Source organism: Triticum aestivum, chromosome 3A, assembly GCF_018294505.1.
Source record: "Triticum aestivum cultivar Chinese Spring chromosome 3A, IWGSC CS RefSeq v2.1, whole genome shotgun sequence".
Taxonomy (NCBI): domain Eukaryota; kingdom Viridiplantae; phylum Streptophyta; class Magnoliopsida; order Poales; family Poaceae; genus Triticum; species Triticum aestivum.
In genome coordinates this window covers 71,228,026-71,247,545 of record NC_057800.1, presented here as the reverse complement: position 1 = coordinate 71,247,545, position 19,520 = coordinate 71,228,026, and positions in this window count along the sequence as shown.

The following is a 19,520-nucleotide window of genomic DNA, read 5'->3' as shown; positions in this document are numbered from 1 at the left end:
TTATCTAGCCTCTGTTTTGGTTGTGTTTTTTGTGTTTAATTAGTGTTTGTGCCAAGTAGAACCGTTGGGAAGACTTGGGGAAAGTCTTGTTGAACTTGCTGTAAAAAAACAGAAACTTTAGCACTCACGAGAACTGCTGTCATTTTTATTTGGAAAGTGCTATTTAATTAATTATTTTTGCATATTATTAATAGATAAATTCCTCACGTCCAGAAATTTATTTTATAATTTTTGGGGTTCCAGATCTTGCGCTAGCTACAGATTACTACAGACTGTTCTGTTTTTGACAGATTCTGTTTTTCGTGTGTTGTTTGCTTATTTTGATGAATCTATGGCTAGTGAAATAGTTTATAAACCATAGAGAAGTTGGAATACAGTAGGTATAACACCCATATAAATAAAGAATGAGTTCATTACAGTATCTTGAAGTGGTCTTTTGTTTTCTTTCGCTAACGGAGCTCACGAGATTTTCTACTTTAAGTTTTGTGTTGTGAAGTTTTCAAGTTTTGGGTAAAGATTTGATGGATCATGGAACAAGGAGTGGCAAGAGCCTAAGCTTGGGGATGCCCATGGAACCCCCAAGATAATCTAAGGACACCTAAAAGCCAAAGCTTGGGGATGCCCCGGAAGGCATCCCCTCTTTCGTCTACTTCTATCGGTAACTTTACTTAGAGCTATATTTTTATTCGCCACATGATATGTATTTTGCTTGGAGCGTCTTGTATTATTTGAGTCTTTGCTTGTTAGTTTACCACAATCATCCTTGCTATACACACATTTTGATAGAGCCATACATGATTTGGAATTTGTTAGAATACTCTATGTGCGTCGCTTATATCTTTTGAGCTATATAATTTTGCTCTAGTGCTTCACTTATATCTTTTAGAGCACGGTGATGGATTTGTTTTATAGAAACTATCGATCTCTCATGTGTAGGGGAACGCGACAGAAAACAAAAAATTTCGGTATAGCGAGCACGCCCAGGACCACTATGGAGACTGCATACAAGGTTTGATCTGTTCCGTACCGACTCGAAGCGCAGCGGAAGAAGAGTCGGTGGAGATCGTTGGTGCAGATCCCCGCAGCTAGGATTTACAACCTCCCAACCGCAAGGATGTACTCCCTCGCCGGACAGCCCTTCGGGAGGCGGTCGGACAGTCCCCCGGACGATGTCGCGGACAGCCCTTCGGGAGGACCCTCGAAACTCGAACGGAGACTCGGACAGCCCTTCGGGAGGACACTCGAACAGCCCCTCGGGCAAAAGACCGAAACTACGACCTCTCTACGGGGTTGCACACATACGGTGCCAGCTATCCGGCAGGGCTTCGCCGTCCAGAACTAGTTCCTGCCGGAACCCAGACAGCCTTATGGCTCTATGAAACTCTTTTCGTGGGAGGGAGAGAAGAAGCCAGATAATGCATGGCATGTGTATGAGAGCAAGGGGATGAGCTTTGGGCTGCCCACTCCTCCTCTATTTATAGGAAAGCCAAGGGGTAGGGATGGCTCACAAAAAACCCAAAATGCCCATGCAAATGTCACACATGAAGGGCATAATGGGGAGGAAAGTGGAGCTCCATGGAGCCCCACACATGTGGCCGGCCAACCCCCTTGGGGGCCCCCATGAGGAGCATGCTTGGCCCCCAAGCCCTTCTAGAAGCCTTTTGGAAATATCCCAAAAGGTGACTCACCATAAAATATCTCAAAAAGCACTTTCACTATTCACGATGACATTTTTCAGCGTCCGTTCGAACTGAAAATATTTATGTGGGCTTAGAACATTTCCAGTACCCACCATAATAATTTTCAACGCGTTCCGAAACAATTCCGGTTTTAGTGATTTTCATCTGCGAAACGCATCTGAAGTGGCTCCGGCAGCTCCAGAACATTTCCGGTTTTTATCTCAGAAAATTCCAAAAAGCTTCCAGAATGATTCTGGCACCCTCCAAGAATTATCAGTCATTTGCCGAAACCAATTTGACTTAATGGTATATCCCGAAACAACTTTTCGGTATCATTGGAACTCATCCGATGACCTCTCTCTGCGGTATGATTTCGCTGTCCGAAACTTTTCCGGTGTCCGAAACTTTTTCGGTGATTTTCTCTCAGACTCCCTGTCTAGTATTCAGCAGATAGATGACCCTTAAGCGTGTGACCCTATAGGTTCGGTGAAGTATAGACATGACCTGGAACCTCTTCCGATCAATGATCAACATCGGAGCCGTGGACACCCGTATTGACCCCTATACCCACACGAATGAATATTCGAGTGAACCTCCAGTTGCCTTGAGCTATTCCTATTGCTTCGCGATATGTCACAAACACCCGAGGTGAGATTTATTGCATTCCTGTGGATCAACAATTTGTCCACCATGCAAGTTACCTCGTTACCGGTTTTGTTCTCTTTTCTCGTTTCCGTGTTCCGGCATCCCAGTGATCAAATCACAATGTGTCTGGCCAGACGATGATGGATACCGTTACACCGAGAGGGCCCGAGTATATCTCTCCATCGTCGGAGGAGAAAATCCCAATCTTGAGCTATCTTGTTGCTTGCCATACTTTTTCGTGAACCCGTAAGCCGCCGTAATAGCCACCCAGTTACGGATGACGTTTAACATACCCCAAAGTTCACGAAGCAAGCACGAAGGAACTCGATACTCTCATGGTCTAAGGAATTATGCAAACATTGACTTCTCTGTGTTATTAACCATTAACTTGTGACGAATGTATCTCATAGCATAACATCAAATTGGGTCGATACAACACAAGTGTTCTACTAATAATTGTGCCCTCAAAATTGCCGGCATAGTCATGCCCATGATCAGGAAAACAGGATCATCATGCAATACTTGAGCCAGTCATAGAGGCTTGACTAGGAATACATTTTACCGTTTATTATCCCACACGTGCACATGAGTTTCCCTCCAAGCCTCGTTTTATTTGCAGACTCGAGAATCATTGCAGTTATAGCATGGAACATAAACCTTCATTACAAACCAGGAGATACAAAATAACTGATATTACTGCCTCTAGGGCATATCTCCTACATCATGCTTCACTTAGATTATTTTGAGAGTCTTAATAGCATGGTAATTTGCTTAAAATCCTAATATGCTTGGTATGCAAGATTAATAATAAAACTTTCTTATGAGTGTGCTGAATACTAAGAGAAGTTTGATGCTTGATGATTGTTTTGAGACATGGAGGTAATAATATCAAAGTCGTGCTAGTTGAGTAGTTGTGAAATTGAGAAATACTTATGTTGAGGTTTGCAAGTCCCGTAGCATGCACGTATGGTAAACGTTATGCAACAAATTTGAAACATGAGGTGTTATTTGATTGTCTTCCTTATGAGTGGCGGTCGGGGACGAGCGATGGTCTTTTCCTACCAATCTATCCCCCTAGGAGCATGCGCGTAGTACCGAGGTTTTTGATGACTTGTAGATTTTTGCAATAAGTATGTGAGTTCTTTATGACTAATGTTGAGTCCATGGATTATATGCACTCTCACCCTTCCATCCTTGCTAGCCTCTTCGGTACCGTGCATTGCCCTTTCTCACGTTGAGAGTTGGCGCAAACTTCGCCGGTGCATCCAAACCCCGTGATATGATACGCTCTTTCACACATAAACCTCCTAATATCTTCCTCAAAACAACCACCATACCTACCTATTATGGCATTTCCATAGCCTTTCCGAGATATATTGCCATGCAACTTTCCGTCATTCCGCTCATCATGACACATCCATCATTGTCATATTGCTTAGCATGGTCATGTTGTTGACGTGTACTTGTGGCAAATCCACCGTTCATAATTCTTTCATACATGTCACTCTTGGTCCATTGCATATCCCGGTACACCGCCGGAGGCATTCATATAGAGTCATCTTTGTTCTAGTATCGAGTTGTAATCATTGAGTTGTAAATAAATAGAAGTGTGATGATCATCATTTTTTAGAGCATTGTCCCAAGTTAGGAATATATAAAAAAAGAGAAAGGCCATAAAAAAGGGAAAAGGCCCAAAAAAGGGGAGAAAGGCCATAAAAAAGAAAATGCCCAAAAAAAGAGAAAATAAAAAAATGAGAGAAAAAGAGAGAAGGGACAATGTTACTATCCTTTTCCACACTTGTGCTTCGAAATAGCACCATGATTTTCATAGCAGAGAGTCTCTCATGTTATCACTTTCATATACTAGTGGGAATTTTTCATTATAGAACTTGGCTTGTATATTCCAACAATGGGCCTCCTCAAGTGCCCTAGGTCTTCGTGAGCAAGCAAGTTGGATGCACACCCACTAGTTTCTTTTGTTGAGCTTTCATACATTTATAGCTCTAGTGCATCCGTTGCATGGCAATCCCTACTCCTTGCATTAACATCAATCGGTGGGCATCTCCATAGCCCATTGATTAGCCTCGTTGATGTGAGACTTCCTCCTTTTTTGTCTTCTCCACATAACCCCCTCATTATATTCTATTCCACCTATAGTGCTATGTCCATGGCTCGCGCTCATATATTGCGTGAAAGTTTATAGGCTTGAGATTACTAAAGTATGAAATAATTGCTTGGCTTGTCATCGGGGTTGTGCATGATGATAGCATTCTTGTCTGATGAAAATGAAACATGGCTAAACCATATAATTTTGTAGGGATAAACTTTCTTTGGCCATGTTATTTTGAGAAGACATAATTGCTTAGTTAGTATGCTTGAAGTATTATCATTTTTATGTCAATATGAACTTTTGTTTTGAATCTTTCCGATCTGAGTATTCATACCACAGTTAAGAAGAATTACATTAAAATTATGCCAAATAGCACTCCGCATCAAAAGTTCTATTTTTATCATTTACCTACTCGAGGACGAGTAGGAATTAAGCTTGGGGATGCTTGATACGTCTCCAACGTATCTATAATTTTTGATTGCTCCATGCTATATTATCTACTGTTTTGGACATTATTGGGCTTTATTATCGACTTTTATATTATTTTTGGGACTAACCTATTAACCGGAGGCCCAGCCCAGAATTGCTGTTTTTTGCCTGTTTTAGGGTTTCAAAGAAAAGGAATATCAAACGGAGTCCAAACGGAATGAAACCTTCGGGAACGTGATTTTCTCATCGAATACAACTCAGGAGACTTGGACCCTACATCAAGACACGTAATAGGAGGCCACGAGGTAGGGGGCGCGCCTACCCCCACCCCCCAGGCATGCCCTCCACCCTCGTGGGCCCCCTGTTACTACACCAACGTACTTCTTCCTCCTATATATACCCACATACCCCCAAACGATCAGATACGGAGCCAAAACCCTAATTCCGCCGCCGTTACTTTCTGTATCCATGAGATACCATCTTGGGGCCTGTTTTGGAGCTCCGCCGAAGGGGGCATCGATCACGGAGGGCTTCTTCATCAACATCATAGCCCTTCCGATGAAGTGTGAGTAGTTTACCTCAGACCTACGGGTCCATAGTTAGTAGCTAGATGGCTTCTTCTCTCTTTTTGGATCTCAATACAATGTTCTCCCCCTCTCTTGTGGAGATCTATTTGATGTAATCTTCTTTTTGTGGTGTGTTTGTTGAGACCGATGAATTGTGGGTTTATGATCAAGTCTATCTATGAATAATATTTGAATCTTCTTTGAATTCTTTTATGTATGATTGGTTATCTTTGCAAGTCTCTTCGAATTATCAGTTTGGTTTGGCCTACTAGATTGATCTTTCTTGATGGGAGAAGTGCTTAGCTTTGGGTTCAATCTTGCGGTGTCTTTTCCCGGTGACAGTAAGGGCAGCAAGGCACGTATTGTATTGTTGCCATCGAGGATAACAAGATGGGGTTTTCTTCATATTGCATGAGTCTATCCCTCTACATCATGTCATCTTGCTTAAAGCGTTACTCTATTTTTACTTAATACTCTAGATGCATGCTGGATAGCGGTCGATGAGTGGAGTAATAGTAGTAGATGCAGGCAGGAGTTGGTCTACTTGTCTCGGACGTGATGCCTATATACATGATCATACCTAGATATTCTCATAACTATGCTCAATTCTGTCAATTGCTCAACAGTAATTTGTTCACCCACCGTAGAATACTTATGCTCTCGAGAGAATCCACTAGTGAAACCTATGGCCCCCGGGTGTATCTTTATCATATCAATCTCCTACTACTTAGTTATTTACTTTGCCATTTACTTTGCCTTTATTTTACTTTGCATATTTATCATAAAAAATACCAAAAATATTATTTTATCATATCTATCAGATCTCACTCTCGTAAGTGGCCCTATAGGGATTGACAACCCCTATTTGCGTTGGTTGCGAGGATTTATTTGTTTTGTGCAGGTGTGAGGGACTCGCGCGTAGCCTCCTACTGGATTGATACCTTGGTTCTCAAAAACTGAGGGAAATACTTACGCTACTTTGCTGCATCATCCCTTCCTCTTCGGGGAAAACCAACGCAGTGCTAAAAGAGGTAGCACGAACCTCTGCACTTGGAGGCCCAACAACGTCTACAAGAAGAAGGTTGTGTAGTAGACATCAAGCTCTTTTCTGGCGCCGTTGCCGGGGAGGTTAGCGCTTGAAGGTATATCTTTAGATCTTCCAATCGAATCTTTTTGTTTCTTGTTTTAGCACTAGTTTAGTTTATAAAAGAAAATTACAAAAAAATTGGAATTGAGGGTACCTCATATGCTTCATATTTTTAATATCTTTCATGAAAATAAGGATTCCGATAATTGTGCTCAAGTGCTAGAAGAAGAATGCATTAGAATGTTTGGCACGAAATATTTGAATGATGAGTATGATTGCAATGTTGTTAGTATCAATTCCTTGAACATCCATGATGCTAATGATATGCAAAGCCACAAGCTTGGGGAAGCTATGTTTGATGAAGATGATATTTTTTGTCCCCCAAGTTTTGATGAGCAAATTTATTATGATGAAAGCATGCCTCCTATTTATGTTGATTATATTGATGAAAGTGGATTTGGAGAGGTCATGACTTTATTTTGTGATGAATCCACTATTCCGGAAGAGGTTCCAATTGATTATGAGAACAAAGTTGCTATCTATGATGATTATTGTGATGACTTGTATGCTATAAAGAATAATGATATCCATGAAACTTTTCATCATGATTTCAGTTTTCAATTGGATTATGCCTCACACGATAATTATTTTGTTGAGTTTGCTCCCACTATTATTCATGACAGAATTTTGCTTGTGTGGAGAGTAATAAAATTTCTATGCTTGTAGATCATGAAAAGAATGATTTATTTGATGGTTATATTGTTGAATTCATTTATGATTCTACTGAAAATTATTATGAGGGAGGAATATATGCTTATAGGAATTGCACTAATATCAAGTTTCCTCTCTATGTGCTTAAAGTTTCAAAGTTATCCTTGTTTTACCTTCCTATGCAAGTTGATTATTGTTCCCATAAATTGTTTGATCACAAAATTACTATGCATAGGAAGAGGGTAAGACTTAAGTGTGCTAGTCATATTCTTCATTATGCTCTCTTTATGTTACAATTCTTATCTTTTATGTGAGCATCATTGAAATCATCATGCCTAGCTAGGGGCGTTAAACGATAGCGCTTGTTGGGAGGCAACCCAATTTTATTTTAGCTCCTTGCTTTTTGTTCCTGTTTAGTAATAAATAATTCATCTAGCCTCTGTTTAAATGTGGTTTTATGCTTTTAATTAGTGTTTGTGCCAAGTAGAACCGTTGGGAAGACTTGGGGAAAGTCTTGTTGATCTTGCTGTAAAAAAACAAAAACTTTAGTGCTCACGAGAATTGATGCCATTTTTTATTGGAGAGTTTTATTTAGTTAATTATTTTTGCAGATGATTAATAGATAAATTATTCAAGTCCAGAAATTTATTTTAGAATTTTTGGGGTTCCAGAAGTTCGCATTAGTTACAGATTACTACAGACTGTTCTGTTTTTGACAGATTCTGTTTTCCGTGTGTTGTTTGCTTATTTTGATGAATCTATGGCTAGTAATAGAGTTTATGAACCATAGAAAAGTTGGAATACAGTAGGTTTAACACCAATATAAATAAAGAATGAGTTAATTACAGTAAATTGAAGTGGTGTTTTGTTTTCTTTCGCTAACGGAGCTTACGAGTTTTCTGTTAAGTTTTGTGTTGTGAAGTTTTCAAGTTTTGGGTAAAGATTTGATGGACTATGGAATAAGGAGTGGCAAGAGCCTAAGCTTGGGGATGCCTAAGGCACCCCAAGGTAATATTCAAGGACAACCAAGAGCCAAAGCTTGGGGATGCCTCGGAAGGCATCCCCTCTTTTGTCTTCGTTCATCGGTAACTTTACTTGGAGCTATATTTTTATTTACCACATGATATGTGTTTTGCTTGGAGCGTCATTTTATTTTATTTAGTTTTGCTTGATGTTTGAATAAAATACCAATATCTGAAATTCTTAAATGTTAGAGAGTCTTTACATAGTTGCATAATTATTTGACTACTCATTGATCTTCACATATATCTTTTGGAGTAGTTTGTCATTGCTCTAGTGTTTCACTTATATCTTTTTAGAGCACGGTGGTGGTTTTATTTTATATAAATATATGAACTCTCATGCGTAACTTATTTTATTTTGAGAGTCCTAAACAGCATGGTAATTTGCTTTGATTATGAAACTAGTCCTAATATGATGGGCATCCAAGAGGGATATAATAAAAACTTTCATATAGAGTGCATTGAATACTAAAAAAATTTTGATACTTGATAATTGTTTTGAGATATGGAGATGGTGATATTAGAGTCGTGCTAGTTGAGTAGTTGTGAATTTGAGAAATACTTGTGTTAAAGTTTGTGATTCCTGTAGCATGCACGTATGGTGAACCGTTATGTGATGAAGTCAGAGCATGATTTATTTATTGATTGTCTTCCTTATGAGTGGCGGTCGGGGACGAGCGATGGTCTTTTCCTACCAATCTATCCCCTAGGATCATGCCCGTAGTACTTTGTTTCGATAACTAATAGATTTTTGCAATAAGTATGTGAGTTCTTTATGACTAATGTTGAGTCCATGGATTATACGCACTCTCACCCTTCCATCATTGCTAGCCTCTCTAGTACCGCGCAACTTTCGCCGGTACCATAAACCCACCATATATCTTCCTCAAAAAAGCCACCATACAACTTCGAGATATATTGCCATGCAACTTTCCACTGTTCCGTTATTATGACACGCTTCATCATTGTCATATTGCTTTGCATGCATGTAGTTGACATCGTATTTGTGGCAAAGCCACCGTTCATAATTCTTTCATACATGTCACTCATGATTCATTGCACATCCCGGTACACTGCCGGAGGCATTCATATAGAGTCATATTTTGTTCTAAGAATCGAGTTGTAATTCTTGAGTTGTAAGTAAATAAAAGTGTGATGATCATCATTATTAGAGCATTGTCCCAGTGAGGAAAGGATGATGGAGACTATGATTCCCCCACAAGTCGGGATGAGACTCCGGACGAAAATAAATAAATAAAAGAGGCCAAAGAAGCCCAAATAAAAAAAGAATATAAAAGAGGCCATAAAAAAGAGAAGGCCCAAATAAAAAAATAAAAATAAAAAATGAGAGAAAAAGAGAGAAGGGACAATGCTACTATCCTTTTACCACACTTGTGCTTCAAAGTAGCAACATGATCTTCATGATAGAGAGTCTCATATGTTGTCACTTTCATATACTAGTGGGAAATTTTCATTATAGAACTTGGCTTGTATATTCCAACAATGGGCCTCCTCAAGTGCCCTAGGTCTTCATGAGCAAGCAAGTTGGATGCACACCACTTAGTTTCTTTTTGTTGAGCTTTCATACATTTATAGCTCTAGTGTATCTGTTGCATGGCAATACCTACTCACTCACATTGATATCTATTGATGGGCATATCCATAGCCCGTTGATACGCCTAGTTGATGTGAGACTATCTTCTCCTTTTTGTCTTCTCCACAACCACCATTCTATTCCACCTATAGTGCTATGTCCATGGCTCACGCTCATGTATTGCGTGAAGTTTGAAAAAGTTTGAGAACATCAAAAGTATGAAACAATTGCTTGGCTTGTCATCGGGGTTGTGCATGATTATGTTGTGTAGTGAAGATGGAGCATAGCCAGACTATATGATTTTGTAGGGATAGCTTTCTTTGGCCATGATATTTTGAGAAGACATGATTGCTTTGTTAGTATGCTTGAAGTATTATTATTTTTATGTCAATATTAAACTTTTGTCTTGAATCTTATGGATCTGAATATTCTTGCCACAATAAAGAGAACTACATGGACAAATATGTTCGGTAGCATTCCACATCAAAAATTCTGTTTTTATCATTTACCTACTCGAGGACGAGCAAGAATTAAGCTTGGGGATGTTGATACGTCTCCAACGTATCTATAATTTTTGATTGTTCCATGCTATTATATTATCAACCTTGGATGTTTTATATGCATTTATATGCTATTTTATATGATTTTTGGGACTAACCTATTAACCCAGAGCCCAGTGCCAGTTTTTGTTTTTTTTCCTTGTTTTAGAGTATCGCAGAAAAGGAAAATCAAACGGAGTCCAATTGACCTGAAACTTCACGGAACTTATTTTTGGACCAGAAGAAGCCCACGGAGTGTCGGAGTTGGACCAGAAGAGTCCCGGGCTGCCCACGAGGGTGGAGGGCACGCCCCCTGCCTCGTGGAAAGCCCGGAGGTCCACCGACGTACTTCTTCCTCCCATATATACCCATATACCCTAAAAACTTCGGGGATGACAATAGATCGGGAGTTCCGCTGCCAGAAGCCTCCATACCCGCCGAAAACCAATCTAGACCCGTTCTGGCACCCTGCCGGAGGGGGAATCCCTCTCCGATGGTCATCTTCATCATCCCGGTGCTCTCCATGACAAGGAGGGAGTAGTTCTCCCTCGGGGCTGAGGGTATGTACCAGTAGCTATGTGTTTGATCTTTCTCTCTCTCTCTCTCTCGTGTTCTTGAGGTGGTACGATCTTGATGTATCGTGAGCTTTGCTATTATAGTTGGATCTTATGATGTTTCTCCCCCTCTACTCTCTTCTAATGGATTGAGTTTTCCCTTTGAAGTTATCTTATCGGATTGAGTCTTTAAGGATTTGAGAACACTTGATGTATGTCTTGTGTGGGATACCCGTGGTGACAATGGGGTATTCTATTGATCCACTTGATGTATGTTTTGGTGATCAACTTGCGGGCTCCGCCCATGAACCTATGCATAGGGGTTGGCACACGTTTTCATCTTAACTCTCTGGTAGAAACTTTGGGGCACTCTTTGAGGTCTATGTGTTGGTTGAATAGATGAATCTGAGATTGTGTGATGCATATCATATAATCATACCCACGGATACTTGAGGTGACATTGGAGTATCTAGGTGACATTAGGGTTTTGATTGATTTGTGTCTTAAGGTGTTATTCTAGTACGAACTCTAGGGCTGTTTGTGACAGTTATAGGAATAGCCCAACGGATTGATTGGAAAGAATAACTTTGAGGTGGTTTCGTACCCTACCATAATCTCTTTGTTTGTTGTCCGCTATTAGTGACTTTGGAGTGACTCTTTGTTGCATGTTGAGGGATAGTTATGTGATCCAATTATGTTATTATTGTTGAGAGAACTTGCACTAGTGAAAGTATGAACCCTAGGCCTTGTTTCCTAGCATTGCAGTACCGTTTGTGCTCACTTTTATCATTAGTTACCTTGCTGTTTTTATATTTTCAGATTACAAAAACCTTTATCTACCATCCATAAACCACTTGTATCACCATCTCTTCGCCGAACTAGTGCACCTATACAATTTACCATTGTATTGGGTGTGTTGGGGACACAAGAGACTCTTTGTTATTTGGTTGTAGGGTTGTTTGAGAGAGACCATCTTCATCCTACGCCTCCTACGGATTGATAAACCTTAGGTCATCCACTTGAGGGAAATTTGCTACTGTCCTACAAACCTCTGCACTTGGAGGCCCAACAACATCTACAAGAAGAAGGTTGTGTAGTAGACATCAATCTGTAACTAACGCAAACTTCTGGAACCCCAAAAATTCTAAAATAAATTGCTGGACGTGAGGAATTTATCTATCAATCATCTGCAAAAAGAATTAACTAAGTAGCCCTCTCCAATAAAAAATGGCAGCAATTCTCGTGAGCGTTAAAGTTTCTGTTTTTTACAGCAAGATCAACAAGACTTTCCCCAAGTCTTCCCAATGGTTCTACTTGGCACAAACACTAATTAAAACATAAAAAACTCAATAATAACATAGGCTAGATAAATTATTTATTACTAAACAGGAGCAAAAAGCAAGGAAGAAAAATAAAGTTGGGTTGCCTCCCAACAAGGCTATCGTTTAACGCCCCTAGCTAGGCATGATGATTTCAATGATGCTCACATAAAAGATAAGAATTGTAACATAAAGAGGGCATGATGAAGAATATGACTAGCACATTTAAGCCTAACCCACTTCCTATGCATAGGGATTTTGCGAGCAAACAACTTATGGGAACAAGAATCAACTTGCATAGGGAGGTAAAACAAGCATAATTTCATAACTTTAAGCACATAGAGAGGAAACTTGATATTATTGCAATTTCTACAAGCATATGTTCCTCCCTCATAATAATTTTCAGTAGCACCATGAATTAATTCAACAATATAACCAGCACCTAAAGCATTCTTTTCATGATCTACAAGCATAGAAATTTTATTACTCTCCACACAAGCAAAATTCTTCTCATTCGAAATAGTGGGAGTATCATAAGAAACTCGAATACTATAAACTGTTTCCACATTAAAAGAGTAATGTACAGAAAAAGGGTAATCATAATCATGACAAGTTTTATAAATATAATCATCACTACTTTTTATAGCATAAGTGTCATCACAATAATCATCATAAGTAGCAACTTTGTTCTCATCATAATCAATTGAAACCTCTTCCAAGATAGTGGAATCATTACTAAATAAAGTCATGACCTCTCCAAATCCAATTTCATCAATATAATCATCATAAGTAGGAGGCATGCTATCATCATTATAAATTTGCATATCAAAACTTGGGGGACAAAAAATATCATCTTCATCAAACATAGCATCCCCAAGCTTGTGGTTTTGCATATCATTAGCATCATGGATATTCAAGGAATTCATACTAACAACATTGCAATCATGCTCATCGTGCAAGATTTAGTGCCAAACATTTTATAGATTTCTTCTCCTAGCACTTGAGCACAATTTTCCTTTCCATCATTCTCACGAAAGATATTAAAAAGATGAAGCGTATAAGACAAACTCAATTCCATTTTTGTGGTTTTCTTTTATAGACTAAACTAGTGATAAAACAAGAAACTAAAAGATTCGATTGCAAGATCTAAAGATATACCTTCAAGCACTAACCTCCCCGGCAGCGGCGCCAGAAAAGAGCTTGATGTCTACTACACAACCTTCTTCTTGTAGACGTTGTTGGGCCTCCAAGTGCAGAGGTTTGTAGGACAGTAGAAAATTTCCCTCAAGTGGATGACCTAAGGTTTATCAATCCATAGGAGGCATAGGATGAAGATGGTCTCTCTCAAGCAACCCTGCAACCAATTAACAAAGAGTCTCTTGTGTCCCCAACACACCCAATACAATGTTAAATTGTATATGTGCACTAGTTCGGCGAAGAGATGGTGATGCAAGTGGTATGTGGATGGTAGATAAAGGTTTTTGTAATCTGAAAATATAAAAACAGCAAGGTAACTAATGATAAAAGTGAGCACAAACGGTATTGCGATGCTAGGAAACAAGGCCTAGGGTTCATACTTTCACTAGTGCAAGTTCTCTCAACAATAATAACATAATTGGATCATATAACTATCCCTCAACATGCAACAAAGAGTCACTCCAAAGTCACTAATAGCGGAGAAAAAACAAAGAGATTATGGTAGGGTATGAAACCACCTCAAAGTTATTCTTTCCAATCAATCCGTTGGGCAATTTCTATAAGTGTCACAAACAGCCCTAGAGTTCGTACTAGAATAACACCTTAAGACACAAATCAACCAAAACCCTAATGTCACCTCAAGTATCCGTGGGTATGATTATACGATATGCATCACACAATCTCAGATTCATCTATTCAACCAACACATAGAACCTCAAATAGTGACCCAAAGTTTCTACCCAAGAGTCAAGACGAAAACGTGTGCCAACCCCTATGCATAGATTCCCAAGGTCACGGAACCCGCAAGTTCATCACCAAAACATACATCAAGTGGATCATAGAATACCCCATTGTCACCACAGGTATCCCACGCAAGACATACATCAAGTGTTCTCAAATCCTTAAAGACTCCATCCGATAAGATAACTTCAAAGGGGAAACTCAATCCATTACAAGAGAGTAGAGGGGGAGAAACATCATAAGATCCAACTATAATAGCAAAGCTCGCGATACATCAAGATCGTACCACCTCAAGAACACGAGAGAGAGAGATCAAACACATAGCTACTGGTACATACCCTCAGCCCCGAGGGAGAACTACTCCCTCCTCGTCATGGAGAGCACCGGGATGATGAAGATGGCCACTAGAGAGGGATTTCCCCCTCCGGCAGGGTGCCGGAACGGGTCTAGATTGGTTTTCGGTGGCTACAGAGGCTTCTGGCGGCGGAACTCCCGATCTATTCTGCTCCTCGATGTTTTTAGGGTATATGGGTATATATGGGAGGAAGAAGTACATCGGTGGATCTCCTGGCTGTCCACGAGGCAGGGGGCGCGCCCAGGGGGGTGGGCGCGCCCCCACCCTCATGGGCAGCCCGGGACTCTCCTGGTCCAACTCCGATACTCCGTGGACTTCTTCTGGTCCAAAAATAAGTTCCGCGAAGTTTCATGTCAATTGGACTCCGTTTGATTTTCCTTTTCTGCGATACTCTAAAACAAGGAAAAAACATAAACTAGCACTGGGTCTAGGTTAATAGGTTAGTCCCAAAAATCATATAAACTAACATATAAATGCATATAAAACATCCAAGGTTGATAATATAATAGCATGGAACAATCAAAAAGTATAGATACGTTGGAGACATATCAATACTCCAAGGTAAAGAACAAATGTTGGATAGCAAGGATCTCAAGGTATAACATGAAACATGAACAAGTTTGTGTTGAACGGAAGGCAATAAAGTGGTCGACGATAACACAAATCATTGAGGGCAAGGATGGTATTTCTCTTCTTAAATTCAATTGATATCCTGGAAGAGCTCAGAATGTTGATGATGATCACGACAAATTTTGTCGAGATATTTCATGCAGATGTAATCGATCAGCGATGACATCAAGTCAAAGGAATGATGAAGCAAGAGGTTATTGGAACCACAGTTACGACGTAAACTCGAAATCAAGCTTGTTGTTTAAGGTGAAAGGGGATGATGAGGAAGATCGACGTAAGCTTAGCTATCATCGCAAATTGGGGCTCCGAGAATAAGGACTAGGTAGCACAGTTAAAATCATCACGACAATGATATAGCCAAATAGGATACGAACGGCTTGAAGGATTATTAAACTCATAAGCAACGAAAAATTACTTAAGAGTTATAGAATCGGAGTGTGGAATAGATTCACTTATTGGTGTTCTCGAGTGACAAACAACCCAGCACCCATGAAGTGACAATGAGAGGGAAAGGTAGTACTTCATCAAAAGTTTCATAAGATGTAGCACAATGGCATGATATCCTCGAGATACCAGGGGTAATACTTGAAGATAGATCATAATAGAGGTTGGGCAGGCGTATTGATCTGTAGAAGACAAGTGCTTTAACTTGTCCGAGAAATGGGATCAAAGAAGAACAATCATGGTCGGAACCACGGTTGAAAAGGATTAAACATAGATACAAGACGAATTTATAACAAGGGGAATATTATTATTACAAGAAGCTTCGATGATAAGTTCCACATCGGGTCCATGGGCATGAACGCAAAGGCTCAAGGTCGACTTCCCACTTCTTTAATGCATAACCTGTCATTCACTCCTCGCTTTTCGAAAATGAGATTAGTTGTTGAAAGTTTTACCTGGTGCAATACCAGATAAGTATGACCCGTGAAATCTTTCGGGTTCACATAGAGTGAGGAAGGCATAGGTTTAACCCATCGGGGCACCTTATGAACACATACCACAACTTCAGGAGCGAATAACTCAAGATCGGGAGCAGATCATGGTTGACAAAAGCAGTGGATACAATTTACCGAAGGCATTATGTATCCGATGAAAGGCTCACAAGGTTAATGAATATGAAGAATGGTGTTGGACAAAATCCAACAAAGGATCTGGTAGTCCATACGGGATCTGATGTGAGCATCGGTACTCAACTAGAAGAAGAAAGAATGCAAGGAGATTAGATTATAGAAACAACTAACTAACTCAAAGCTTAGTTGCAAAGAAATTATGAATTCCAAGACAAGGGATCAGAAGCAATGCTCTGATGAGGGATGGATAGGTAGAATAGCCTTAGGGGTACAATCGATGGTGATTTGATTGGTCGAGATCCAGCACATGTTAAAATGACGTCTGAGCCGGAAGGATGAATTTCTGGGATCTGATTGAGGATTGCGAGCATTCGCAACATATTGTATCAACGGACTCAAAATGATAATGACAAAGGATGACAATAAGATTACTAGACTTATGGTATTAACCATAATGCAAGCAAGCAAGAAATTCAAGAACAATAGGCTATTGAGGATTTTCAGAAGAACGAATGGTATTACGAAGACTTTTGTGAAATACATGAATCAACTGAGGATGAGCGTATACTCGATAGGTGCACAAAATTATCCGTAGGGGTATTCATGTGGCAAAGAACAACATGGTAGTAAGCTCAAAGGATTCTCAGGACAACAGAGAGTATTTTGGGGCAACTTGTAATAACAAGAGCAACAGGGAATGTTAGTATTTATGGCAAGTGTATGTAGTTTTCCATAGGGTTGACGGTGGAAGGAAATCGCAAAAGCGATGAGCACAAGTTATCAGGCGAACATCAAAGAGTATCTTTGAAGTCTTCTGGTGAAGCAGGCGATCATCTGTGATAAGGGCTCTCCGGGAGGAAGTAGTTACGAGAACCTAGAGTCAGAGTTAGTAAATTCATTTAAACCCGAATAGAAGAGAGATCAAAGTCCCAGAGTATAGATAAGGAATAAAAGATCCTAATACCACCCAACGGCGACGTGGGCCCATGGGGCACACAACCATGTTAGTAAAACAGTTTTCATCGGCTAGACTCAACTTCGGCCAAGGAGTGTGGAAGGGGGATTCCTATAGGCAGTCGGCTCTGATACCAACTTGTGACGCCCCCAATTTGACCGTACACTAATCATACATGAAAACGTGTACGATCAAGATCAGGGACTCACGGGAAGATATCACAGCACAACTCTACAAATAAAATAAGTCATACAAGCATCATATTACAAGTCAGGGGCCTCGAGGGCTCGAATACAAGAGCTCGATCATAGATGAGTCAGCGGAAGCAACAATATCTAAGTACAGACATAAGTAAACAAGTTGCCATAACATGGGTAGCACAAACTAGGATACAAATCGAAAGAGGCGCATGCCTCCTGCCTGGGATCCTCCTAAACTACTCCTGGTCGTCGTCAGCGGCCTACACGTAGTAGTAGGCATCTCCAGTGTAGTAAGAGTCGTTGTCAATGGTGACGTCTTGCTCCTGGACTCCAACGTCTGGTCGCAGCAATCGGATATAGAAAGGGGGAAAAGGGGGAGCAAAGCAACCATGAGTACTCATCCAAAGTACTCACAAGCAAGGAGCTACACTACATATGCATGCATTGGTATCAAATGGAAAAGGGGGTAGCATATGTGGACTGAATTGTAGAATGCCGAAATAAGAGGGTGATAGCTAGTCCTATCGAAGACTACGCTTCTGATAACCTCCATCTTGCAGCAGAAGAAGAGAGTAGATGGTAAGTTCACCAAGTATCATCGCATAGCATAATCCTACCCGGTGATCCTCCCCTCGTCGCCCTGTGAGAGAGCGATCAACGGTTGTATCTGGCACTTGGAAGGGTGTGTTTTATTAAGTATCCGGTTCTAGTTGTCATAAGGTCAAGGTACAACTCCGGCTCATCCTTATCCCGAGGGACACGGCTATTCGAATAGATAAACTTCCCTGCAGGGGTGCACCACATTTCCCAACACGCTCGATCCCCTTTGTCCGGACACACTTTCCTGGGTCATGCCCTGTAACACCCCGGATATGATTTCCCTAATATGTAATCCAACTCTTGCCGTTTCCGGCGTTAAGTTATTTTATTTCCTCGGGTTCGGGTTTTTGTCTCCGTGTGTTGTTGTCATTGTCATGCATCTCATATCATGTCATCATGTGCATTGCATTTGCATACGTGTTCGTCTCATGCATTCGAGCATTTTCCCCGTTGTCCGTTTTGCATTCCGGCGCTCCGTTCTCCTCCTGTGGTCATTTCTACCTTTCTTTCGTGTGTGGGGATTAAACGTTTCCGGATTGGACCGAGACTTGCCAAGCGGCCTTGGTTTACTACCGGTAGACCGCCTGTCAAGTTTCGTACCATTTGGACTTCGTTTGATGCTCCAACGGTTAACCGAGGGATCGAAAAGGCCTCGTGTGTGTTGTAGCCCAACACCCCTCCATTTTGGCCCAAAACCCACCAAAACCCTCTCCATCATCTAGAGCGTTCGATCACGATCGCGTGGCCGAAAACCGCATCTCATTTGGACACTCCTAGCTCCCTCTACCTCTATATATAGACCCCCTCCTCAAAATTCACGGATCCCCTCGTCCGAAACCCTAGTTCCACCACCTCGCGTCGCACCGGACACGTCCGCCGCTCCGCCCGGACCTATCACACGCTGCCACATGTCCCCGAGGGACCTCTTCGCCTCCGCCACCGACGCGGGCCCGCAGGCCCAGCGCCGGCCCTTCCCGCCGCCCGACCGGGCCCCGCGCCCCGCCGCCTCTCCACTCGCCCGCCGCCATCCGCCGCCTCCCCGCCGGCCGCCGCGCCAGGGCGCCGCCCTCGCCTCTACTCCGGCGGATCCGGACCGCCGCATCCTCGCCCGTCGCCCCAAGTCCGGCTCCGGCCAACTCCTCCTGCGCCGGCGGATCCGGCGCCCCAAGTCCCACTCCGGCCGTCCCCGCGCCAAACTCCTCCTCCGGCGGTCAACTCCGTCTACGGCAAGTCCGACGACGAACCTCGAAGTCCGCGCCGCTGCTACAGTACCCGGCCGGATCTAGATCTGGAATATCTCGGTTGACTTTTTGCCCCAAAACCCTAATTATTTTGCTATGTTCGTCATGTCGTATCTCCACGTTCGTAGCTCCGTTTTGGGCATATAGCATATCAAAATGTTCATCTCAGGGAGTACATCATTTCATCTCATTGCATGATTTTCATTTGAGTTCATCTTGATGCCCGAAATGCTTTTGGAAGAATGCTATTTGAGATAATTGTCAGATCTGCTG